The sequence below is a fragment of the Erithacus rubecula genome (genome assembly GCF_903797595.1).
Source record: "Erithacus rubecula genome assembly, chromosome: 15".
Classification (NCBI taxonomy): Eukaryota; Metazoa; Chordata; class Aves; order Passeriformes; family Muscicapidae; genus Erithacus; species Erithacus rubecula.
In genome coordinates, this window is record NC_136667.1 from 5,581,131 (window position 1) to 5,591,321 (window position 10,191).

At 52.4% G+C, this 10,191-nt stretch overlaps 1 long non-coding RNA gene across 1 annotated transcript; it reads right to left on the reverse strand.

Annotated features, from left to right (window-relative positions):
• Nucleotides 1-6,815: 6,815 nt before the first annotated feature.
• On the reverse strand, nt 6,816-8,906 carry LOC306808529. The gene is made up of 2 exons (XR_013776057.1): nt 8,766-8,906; nt 6,816-7,705 (listed from the first exon to the last, which is right to left on the reverse strand). It is a non-coding gene; the product is annotated as an uncharacterized lncRNA (long non-coding RNA).
• Nucleotides 8,907-10,191: the final 1,285 nt, after the last annotated feature.

Below are 10,191 nucleotides of genomic sequence, written 5' to 3' on the forward strand. Positions count from 1 at the left end.
AACCCACCGTGGCAGTGCTGGAGCAGCCAGTGAGGGAAAGTGCTGAGTCAGCACTGCAGCCTTATCTTGTGCTGAGCCCTCCCTGCTGATTGCTCTGGGTTTAGGCAGGAGCAGGTTTTGCTAAGTAGGACCAAACTCCCCAGACCCTGGCACGCCCCTGCCTGGTGTCAGCCCCCCTTGGCTTGCCAAGCCCGGGGTCAAGGCCTGGGGAGCACTGTCACCCCATGACCCTGTAGGGACATTGCTGCCAGGTAGCACTCGAGAAGCTGCTGGTGTTGTTGTTCTTGGTTCCCTCTGGGTTTTATTTTCCTAACCATCTTCCAGATGCTGCAGAATCCCCAGATGCAGCCGCAACAAAGTTCTTGCATTTTTAACTTTAAAAAACATAATTGAGTAACTGAGAATAATGACTAAAGAGTGCAATAAATCATGTCTCCACCTGGCCTGGAAATGGGGGAGGGGGACGTGTTCCTTTCCCTGTTAATGAACAGCGCTGAGCCATCGGCACTAAACACTCCCAGAGTCAGCAAATCTGCTCCAGGGCTCTGTGTTCCTGCCTGGGGACCCAGGGACACCAACCCCTGGGCAGGAGGGGACCTGGGAACCTCTGAGGTTTGCCCCAGAGACAAGCTGAAATAGAAATGGCACTGGGTAAATCACCCTTGTGTGTCCCAGCAGGAATTTTTGCCTGCACTGTGCTGCTCCCCTGTGCTCACCTGTCCAGTAACACAGGCTGGGGCAGGAAACAGGAATAACTGTGCTGGAGCTGATAATATTCCCATTTTTGCTCCTTTATCCATCCAGGGCTGTCACCCCCAGTGCCAAGATCCCCCACAGGACCTGGTGGCAGTGATGGGGCTGGGGCAGTGGAGCACCAGGGATGTCAGAGTTTCCCTCTCTCTCTGCTGTGTCCCCAGGACTTGGCTGGGATCTCAGCTGCCTCCTGCCACCCCAAGGCTCCCCCTCTGCAGGGCAAAGGGAAGGATATTTTTGGTTCTTTGCCCAGCAGCTTTCAAAAGGAGATGTGGGACTGGGATGGGATGGGATGGGATGGGATGGGATGGGATGGGATGGGATGGGATGGGATGGGATGGGATGGGATGGGATGGGATGGGATGGGATGGGATGGGATGGGATGGGATGGGATGGGTTAGGACCCTCTGTGGCAGGATTAGGAGACAATCCCATGCAGAAGGAAACCAGTGACATCATAGAAGAGAATCATGGAATGCCTAAGCTTGGAAAGGACCTTTGAGATCATTAAGTCCAATAATCAACTTAACCCCACCAGGTTCACCACTAAATTGTGTCCTCCAGTGCCATATCCATGGGATTTTTCAATACTTCCAGGGATGGAACCTCCCCCACTGCCCTGGGCAGCCTGTCCAATGTTTGGCAACACTTTTTGTGAATAAATTCTTCCTAATGTCCAATCTAAACCTCCCTTGCTGCTGATTGAGGCCATTTCATTGTTGTTTCCTCCCAGATACGACTTTTACACTCTCCTGGGAGAGAGGAGAGAGGTGACAGCTAGAGCAGGGATGGGATGGGGTGAGGAGCAGAGCTGTGAACTCCTTGTGCTCCATCCAGGGGAAGGGCTGGGAACAAAGATTCAGCACGAGGGGAGGTGCCATGCACAGGTCAGTGACACTGCAGGACACCCACAGCCCTTCTCCAAAGAGACATTCCAGCCCAGGCTCCTGTCACTCCCTGCTCTGGCACAGATTCCTCCCAGCTTGCAGCTTTATCAGCTCTTCTGAGGCAAGATGCTTATCAGCCTGAGCCTCTTCAAGCTGATAGCTGCTCTTATCTCTGCTGCTCTCCCAGGCTTCCAGGCTGGAGGGGTTTGTGGCATAGTCATGGAAAAATTTCAACTTTGGGAGACAAAACCTGGGAGTGATTTCTGGATTTTTATCGCTCATTGTTCGTTTTTCCAGAGCCCTGGAGGAGGGACTCATGGCTGTGTTAAAGGGACATGGAAGCAAAGCCCTTTCCAGCAGCCTTTGCCTGTGACAGACACAGCCACACAAAGTGTCCCATGGGCACACAAAAGCCATAAAGGAGTTGACACAGGAAGGCCAGTGAAGGACGGGACTAAAAAACTGCCCTGAAAGCTCCAGGTCTGGCTGATGTTCATCTAAAAACCCCTTCATCCACCTTTGCAATTAAATTTTTGGGTTTTGTCCACTTTGACCTCGGCCAGAGCTCTCCAGCCTCTGTGGCTTTGTCTCCTGACCTTCTCTGTCCTTCTGGGAACAGCCTCTGCCCACGGGCTGTTCCCGAAAGCTGCAAGGAAAACATAAACATAATTGAGAAAAAGTAATTGAAACTTGTAAGAGCTGATGAGAGAGTTCTCTCCTTGGCCCGCCGTTCGTCGCCAGGAAATAAACACCTTTATGGCTGCTGTAATTAAGGCCTAAATACAACAGAGACAAAATTTCTGCCATTAAAAGTATCCTCAAAGATCTCATGCCTCCACCTGCTTCCCTCCAATGCTGCTTTCCCAGACTTCATCCACACAGTGTCCAGACACGAGCGTCACTTCTAACCTCAGCTAAGCAGAAATTTTCCCAGTTTCTCAGCAGTTTTTCCCCATTAAATCCACCTCGTACTGCAGAGCTGCCCTGAAGCTGTTGCCCTGTTGCTGTCCCCACTGCCCTGTGTGACCCTGCATCCACGATGCCTTGAGACATTGCCCAAGGATTGTGAGGACTCCCCATTCCTGGAAGTGTTCAAGGCTGGGTTGGACAGGGCTTAGAACAACCTGGAATAATGGAAGATGTCCCTGTTCGTGGCAAGGGCTGGAATGAGTTTTTCAACCCAAAACATTCCATGATTCCATGATTCTGGAGCTGGTAGAAGCTTTCCAATGTCACATCTCCAAGCACTGTGTCTCACTCAGCTCTGCTGGCCCGCACTGGGGCCAAACCATGGCTAATTCTGAGTTTTCTGGAGTGGCTGGAGACCCTTGGGCATGGTGGAGCTCTGAGAGCACCGTGTTGCTGTGTCTATTGTATTTCTAAGCTCGTTAGCTGATTAACCACACTGGAAGGCTGGCAGCCTGACTGCCTCACTGAGGGGCTTCAATGGGAGCCTGGAACAATGCAATGACACAGACAAAGGGTTTAATGGATAATTAATTGTTCCAGCGTGTGAAGTTTCTGTGCAAAGATCCTGGTGAATCAGAGTTTCCGATTTCCACCCCCCTTTACAATAGAACTAAATAGTGACACAGAAATCATGGAATGGATTGGAAGAATTTTGAAAAGAAAAGGGCCAGAAATGAAGCTCATTTGGGGTGGGGTGCCCCAGAACTGAAGCTCTGTATCCATAATCCTTCCACACAGAGAAGGTGCTGCTTCTAGGAAGGCGAAGACAGCAAAACGAGGGAAAGAAGAGGGCGAGTGGGGATGCCCAGCCCTTCAGGAACACACAGCCAGCATTGTAAAGGAGCTACAGAGGGGCCAGACACCTTCCCCATCCCCCTGAGCTGCCCTGGCACCACTGGGATTGTCACTAGCACCACCTGTGAGCAGCTGGCACGGCAGCATCCCTGTGCCAGCAGATCCACAGGGACACAGCCCGGGACCCAACACACACTGAACACCAACACATCTTTCCAGTGCTACATCCACACCTCCCCTCGCAGAGCCCCACTCCCACGCTGGAATTTCTGCAGCTTCCCTCGTTTTGCCGGGTGTATTTGACACCTCACAAAGGCTCAACACCGACACTGGTCCGTGCCCAGGATGCAGAGCCGTGTTCACACCCACAATGGGCACACACACACAGGCACACACACAGTAATGCTTTCCCCTGTCTGTGTCCCCCTTTCTCTCGTTTCTGAGCTGTGGCCAGAGCCAGGGAGAGGAGCTGCTCGCAGCCCAGGCCCGGCACAAAGCCGGGCTCAGCGGGGCCGGGCACAATGGCAGATTACATCAGAGACAACAGCCAGACGTGTCCTTGTCATCCCAGGTTAATATGACTATGGATTAATGCTGTAGCTGCTGATTGTTATGGAAATCCCCCCATTTAGCTCCTTCCCAAAGCATTGACAGTTCTAGCCTTGAATTCCGAGCAGGGGTGGAACTTGTTAATGGATTTCATTTTCCTGCAGGAAGCCAAAGCATTTAGAGGGAGAGGCAGCGCTGACTTCCTGGAAGCTTTCCAGTCTGCATTGAGGCACCGCCGATGGTTAATCCCTTGCTCAAATGCACAGCGATGCAAAGAGCCATGTTGGTCCTGGCTCTCTAGGAAAAGGAGGAATTTGGGTGTGAGTGAGCGTCCATGAGGTTGTTTCCTCTCGAAACCTCTCCTAGCCTGGGTGATGAATGTCCCGCACATCCCACTCTCTGTTCGCAGACACACCTGGCACTGCACCTGCTGCAGGGATGGCTCTGCCAGCTCTGGGGCTGGAGCTGCTGCCATCCCCTGCTTTGCTGCCGTCCTGTAGATGCTCTGTGTGCTCCTGGCTGTCCCCCTGGATGATGGAGAGCTCCGTGTTCCCGCAGGGCCACTCTCTCCCTGCACGGCTCCCTCCTCTTTCATTGCTTTGTCCCTGTCACCCTGAGCAATAGGAACATATCCAAGTGCTCCTGAGCAAACCTGGAATGTCTCTGTAAATCTCTATGAACTATTTAGGGTTCAGGTGATGACATGGGGCAGGTCTCCAAAAGCCTGAGAGAAGGAAGGATCGTGGGGCACAGACACTCAGGATCAGAGTTTTCCTTACAGGTTTATATTTAAAACCGGGGTCCTCTCCCCTTCCCTCCTGCTCCCTCTCATCGGGAGGTATCATTAGTACTTGCAAGATGGTCCAAACTCTCCCTGATGTTTTTCTTGATTTTTGCTGGGGAATTTCATGGGTATTTCATCCCCCAGCCAAAGGCCACTGCTCCTTACAGAAAGGGGTGAGATCCCATCCAGCCCATCCCAGCTCTGCCTTGGCAAAACAAACCAAACAGAAATGAAGCCAAGAAGTACCACAGCTTTTTCCACGGTGCAGGGAGTTGATTCCCGAGCTGACGCTCCCGTTGGAACAGAGCCCTTGGTGGGGTCGGGGGGTGGGAGGTGACAGCAAAGGACACCCGGGGTCCTCCCCATGCTGTTCCTTGGAGAAACCTTCCCAGAGGCAGGGGCTGTGTCTGACAGCAGTTCTACACACTCCCAGCACGCAGGATACCTGATCCTGACGGGAGTTTTGGGATGTTGCTGCAGCACACGCCGTGCATAGTAATAACGCTAATGAATCCCGTCCCTAATTGTCCCGCTCCCGGGGGTGACAGGAGCTCCCTGTCCCAAGCCCTGCTCGGGGGAGGGATGGGGGGTTGCTGTGGAGATGCCTTGAGGGATCCCACACTTTGGAGCCTGACTTCAGGTGCAGGAATAAGCAGCACCAGCAGTCCGGAGAGACAAAGCTGCCCTTCTCATGGAAATGCCTCTGGTGGTGCCGGGGAGGGAGGGAGGGGATCAGAGGGGCTCTAGCCATGGAGATGCAGCATTGTTTCCCAGTAATTAGCATGTTTTCCAAAGCCTTTCCACGAGTCACCAGCAGCTTTTGAAGGGGATTTTGCCAAGGAGCATTTAAATGGAAATCCCCCGGAGATACAGATCCTCTGTTCGGGGTCTCCCTGGAAGGTAGCTGCTTCCCAGGGGAAAGCAGCCCCCACCTGCTCTGGGGGTTTATGTGGATCTCAGATTTTCATGTGCTGCAGTATGGGGACAGCATTCTGACTGCAGCCCCTGTGCTGCAGTGCTGCTCCTCTGCCCCAGGTCCTGCTCCTGCATGGCACAGGATGGTCACTGCTGCTCCCTTCCATCTACCCAGACTCACTCTGCCTTGCCCACGGCACACAAGGGAGTAAAACCATGGAATCATGGAATAGTCTGACTGGATGAAGTCCCTTCCAACCCCAAACCTTCTGTGATTCCATGTGTGGCAGCAGCACTGTCCCAGTGGTGGCTGAAGAGATCCCTGGGACAGTGCCAGCCACTGGTGGGATGGCAGGGAGATCAATCCTCAGGGAAACCACGAGGAGACACCTGGAAGAGTCACAGGCTGGAGCCATCTGGGTGAGCAACACCAGGTCCCTAAACCAGCATTTGGAGACAGAAATGACATCACCTGATGGCCAGAAAGGATGGAGACACTGCAGCAGCACCCCTCAGCTCCATCCAGGTGCAGGAGCAGGCACAGATACAGGTGTAGGCACAGATACAGGTGTAGGTGCAGATGAAGGTGTAGGTGCAGGTACAGGTGCAGGCACACACCTGCCCATGGACAGCCCTGAGGGGTGTGGGCAGTGAGTGCCAGTCCCAGGGCTGCTCTGGGGGTGGCCAGGCTGCATCTCCCTCCCTGGATGAAGATCCTCCTGCAGTCTCACTTTGCAGTCTCTCTTTCCCACCCCTGGAGCAATGCAGACATTCCCTGCCAAAACCCACTGTGACCAAACTGCTGGGTCTGACTCACCCCCCCTCACTTTCCCACAAAAGAGAAGCTGCAATTTTGCTCCTTTCCTCAAGGATGAGGAATTTCAGCCCAGTTTATTGTGCAGGCCTGTAGCTGGGAGATTTTCCTGGCCTGGTGATTTATGCCAGGGCCTGAGTTATAATTCCCATTTCTGTTTAAAAGCTAAACACTCCAATAGTGGGGGCTATTACTGTCAGCACGTCCCAGCTCCCGAGATCCAATCGAGCCAGAGCCGACATTATCTGGGTGTTTGTCTGCCTGATGGAGCTGCCTTGCTTTCCCCTCCCTCACATATTGCTATCTCAAGGACTGTTTTCCAAGCAACAATTCATGTCTCCTTCAGTCATCAGCGAAAACAATCAAGCTCAATTTTATTTTTGGCAGAAATCAAATGCTAAATGAGATCTCGGAATCATAAACAAGAGTGATGTCGACAAATCAGAGGGAATTCAGGGAAGAGAGGCACAGATGATGGAGGGGCAGGAGGGAATGATGATGGGGAAAGATTAAAATAAGGAAATACAGCCAGGCCAGGAGAAGACTAATGGGGAATATAATGGCTGTCTAGGAATATCCAAAGGGTGTAAACACTGAAAGGGAAGAAATATTGTCCAGAATGGCCCAAAAGCAGTGGAGCTATGAATAAAGGTGATGAAATTCAACAGAGGGAAATTCAGCCTGAACACCAGCAGAGATTTTCCCCATTTCTGCCGATCCAGGAAGGATTTCTTCCTCTCCCAAGGAAGGCAGGATAAACACCGTGCTTGAGTGTTCTGAGCCCGCCAAGGAGAACATCCCTTCAATAAATAATTGGCACTGGAACACTTTCAGCTTTCTGCTCTTTCCTCATAAGCAGCTGAGATGAATGAATAATCCATGATGGAGCGTTTACTCAGAGAATTTGGCTGTGGACATCACTCACACTCCGCTGGTGAATGGATCACACTTCTCTTCAGTTCATCTCAGATTGGTCTTACCTGATTCATTTTTTTTGGCAAAGGGTTGTACTGGATGCACTGAGTGCCCTTGGAGAGCTCTCTGTGCTGGTGGGTCCTGTAGCTGCCAGCTTTTCATAGAAAAAGGAGAAGTCCCCTGTCCAGTGTCCTGGCACTGCCTCCTCTGGGACACAGGGATGCAGGGGGGGGGCGTTTATCCCTTGCAGGAAGTCTGCTTCTGCCTCCAGCTCCTGCTGTGTTGGAGCTCCTGGATTTGAGGTCTGAGTGGGATGTGCAGGCTCTTGGAACAGTGAGAATTGTTTGGATTATTTCTGAGTTGTCAATGAGCTCATTACCTGTCCCTGATGGCCAACAGAGAGCCAAAACCCCCTGTGCCAAATGAACATGAGTCAGGAGAATCCCAGAATCACTGAGGTTAGAAAAGATCTCCAAGATCATTAAGTCCAACCTGTGACTGATCCCCACCTGGTCAACTGGCCCAGAGCACTGAGAGGTACCATGGGCATCACCAGCCCTGCTCCCATGGCATCACCAGCCCTGCTCCCATGGCATCACCAATCCTGCTCCCATGGCATCACCAATCCTGCTCCCATTGCATCACCAGCCCTGCTCCCATTGCATCACCAGCCCTGCTCCCATTGCATCACCAGCCCTGCTCCCATGGCATCCCCAATCCTGCTCCCGTGGGCATCACCAGTCCTGCTCCCATGGCATCACCAATCCTGCTCCCATGGCATCCCCCATCCTGCTCCCATTGCATCACCAGCCCTGCTCCCATGGCATCACCAATCCTGCCCCCATGGCATCACCAGCCCTGCTCCCTCTCCTCCTGCACTGGTCCCAGCTGCCCCAGTGGGATTTGTGCTCCCCAAGTTGCTGCTCAGGATAAAGAATAACAAACAAGGAATAATGCAAATTCAAACTGCCAGCCTGTGTTTGGGCCAAGCAAACAGCAGCCAAGGAAGGATGGAAGGGTGGGAATGGAGCCTCACTGAGGGGTGCAGGGCACACCAAGGGGATATCACCAGGTCTGTTACCTGTGCCACCCTGGGGACACTACGTTCCCACTGTGCTGCTGCCCCAGTGCTGGAGATGCTCCTGGGAACACTGAGCTGTTTTCCTAACAGGCACTGGAGCCAGAGGGATGAGAGGACAGAGCTGCTGGTGCAGCAGCAGAAACTGCCTTTCCTCTATCATTCATTTTCTTTCTCCTTTTCCTTTTTTCACTTTCTTTTCAATTTTTTGTCTTTTTTTGTTTCTTTTTTCTTTTTACATGACAAATTGTTTTGTCCTGGAAACAATTTGTTTTCATGAAGAACCAAATCACCATAAAGGCTTACCTGTACAGTCCCTTGTTCCTCCTGACCCTGATTAAAGATGAGGATGACAGGACACCTCAGGATGGTCCCTGTGCTGCTGGGGAAGGTTCCTGATTGCTCCTCAGCCATCCTCTGCCCCAGCAGAGCCCTGGGGGAACAAAGTCTCTTAAAAAAGGAGACAGAAGCTCTGGGAGCCATAGGAAGCTGAACCACCTGGGATGCTCCTGTTCTTGGGATGTAGGGGTCCCCAGCAGGAACATCCCTCTACCCCAGGGGTGACAGTCCCTGTCACCCTTCTCCAGAGCCCCAGAGTGGTGCCAGGTGCTCCTCTGGCAAGGAGAGCTGCAGCCCTGTCAATTCCTCCCTGGGCTCACCCAGGCTGCTCCACAGGGAAGCCAGAAGAGCCCAAATAGGAAACACATTGGGGATTAGTGGGAGAGATAATTCCAGCAGACGGGGCCGGGCTGGCCTTGATTAGTGCAAATCACAGCGATCGCTGCTGGTTGCAATCCCAGCAGAAGCAATTCCTTTTTTATTGTGATTCCTTCCTGATTGTGTTTGGAGTTTTTCTCCTTCTGGTGTGGAGTTGAAGGGACCTTGACGTGTAGTTTAGGATCAGATCTGGTCCTGTCAGGGAATTGCTGTAATCTGATTACACAGGACTGTCCCCCACATCTGTGACATGACAGCTTTAATTGCACTTGAACTGTCCTAAAACTTCATTTGTTTTATTGAACAAGCAGAAATATTTCAGTTGAACACATCTTGGGCTCTCATTAGCGAGAGCAGTGCCTTGGTCCCACTTTGCATTGAGGGTGTCTGGCAGCTGAAGACACTTCAGCTAAAGCACCCTCAGGTGTGGCAGTGATGTCACCCAGGTTGAGGGAAATTTGGGCAATCCAAGCAGCAGGTACCAGTGGAACAAGAACCCAGCTGCTCCAGTCTGACATTCCCCTGGAAGCTGGGATGGCTCCTGGGATGGCTCTGCCAGGATGGAGGGTCTGGGTCCCTTGTGCCCAGGGGTGCTGAAGAGAGACTGAAGCAGCTCCCAGCCCTTCCCTCTGTGCTCCTGCTTCCCACCAACCCTCACCTGCGGGATCTGGTGATTTCTCAGAGGAGCCAAAAACCCTCCAAGCAATTAAGTGAACTCCTTCACAACCCAGTGCTCACTGCCAGATCAGCAGCCCCACTCCAAGCAGAGCTGGGACAGCAGCACCAATGTCCTGGGAGCCCTGAGGGCTCTGATTTGGGGAGGGTTGGCAGTGAGGTCCAGGGCTGCCAGCTGGGCTGGTGACCCCAAATGCAGCTGTGACATTTGCAAATGTATCAAAGTGCCCAAAGAGGGTGAGGATAGGAGGTATTCCTTCTGTTAATTACAGAAAGATGGTTTCTTTATCTAAGAGATAATTAGTGCCTTCTGGAAGGGACAGCCCTTCCCTGGGCACAG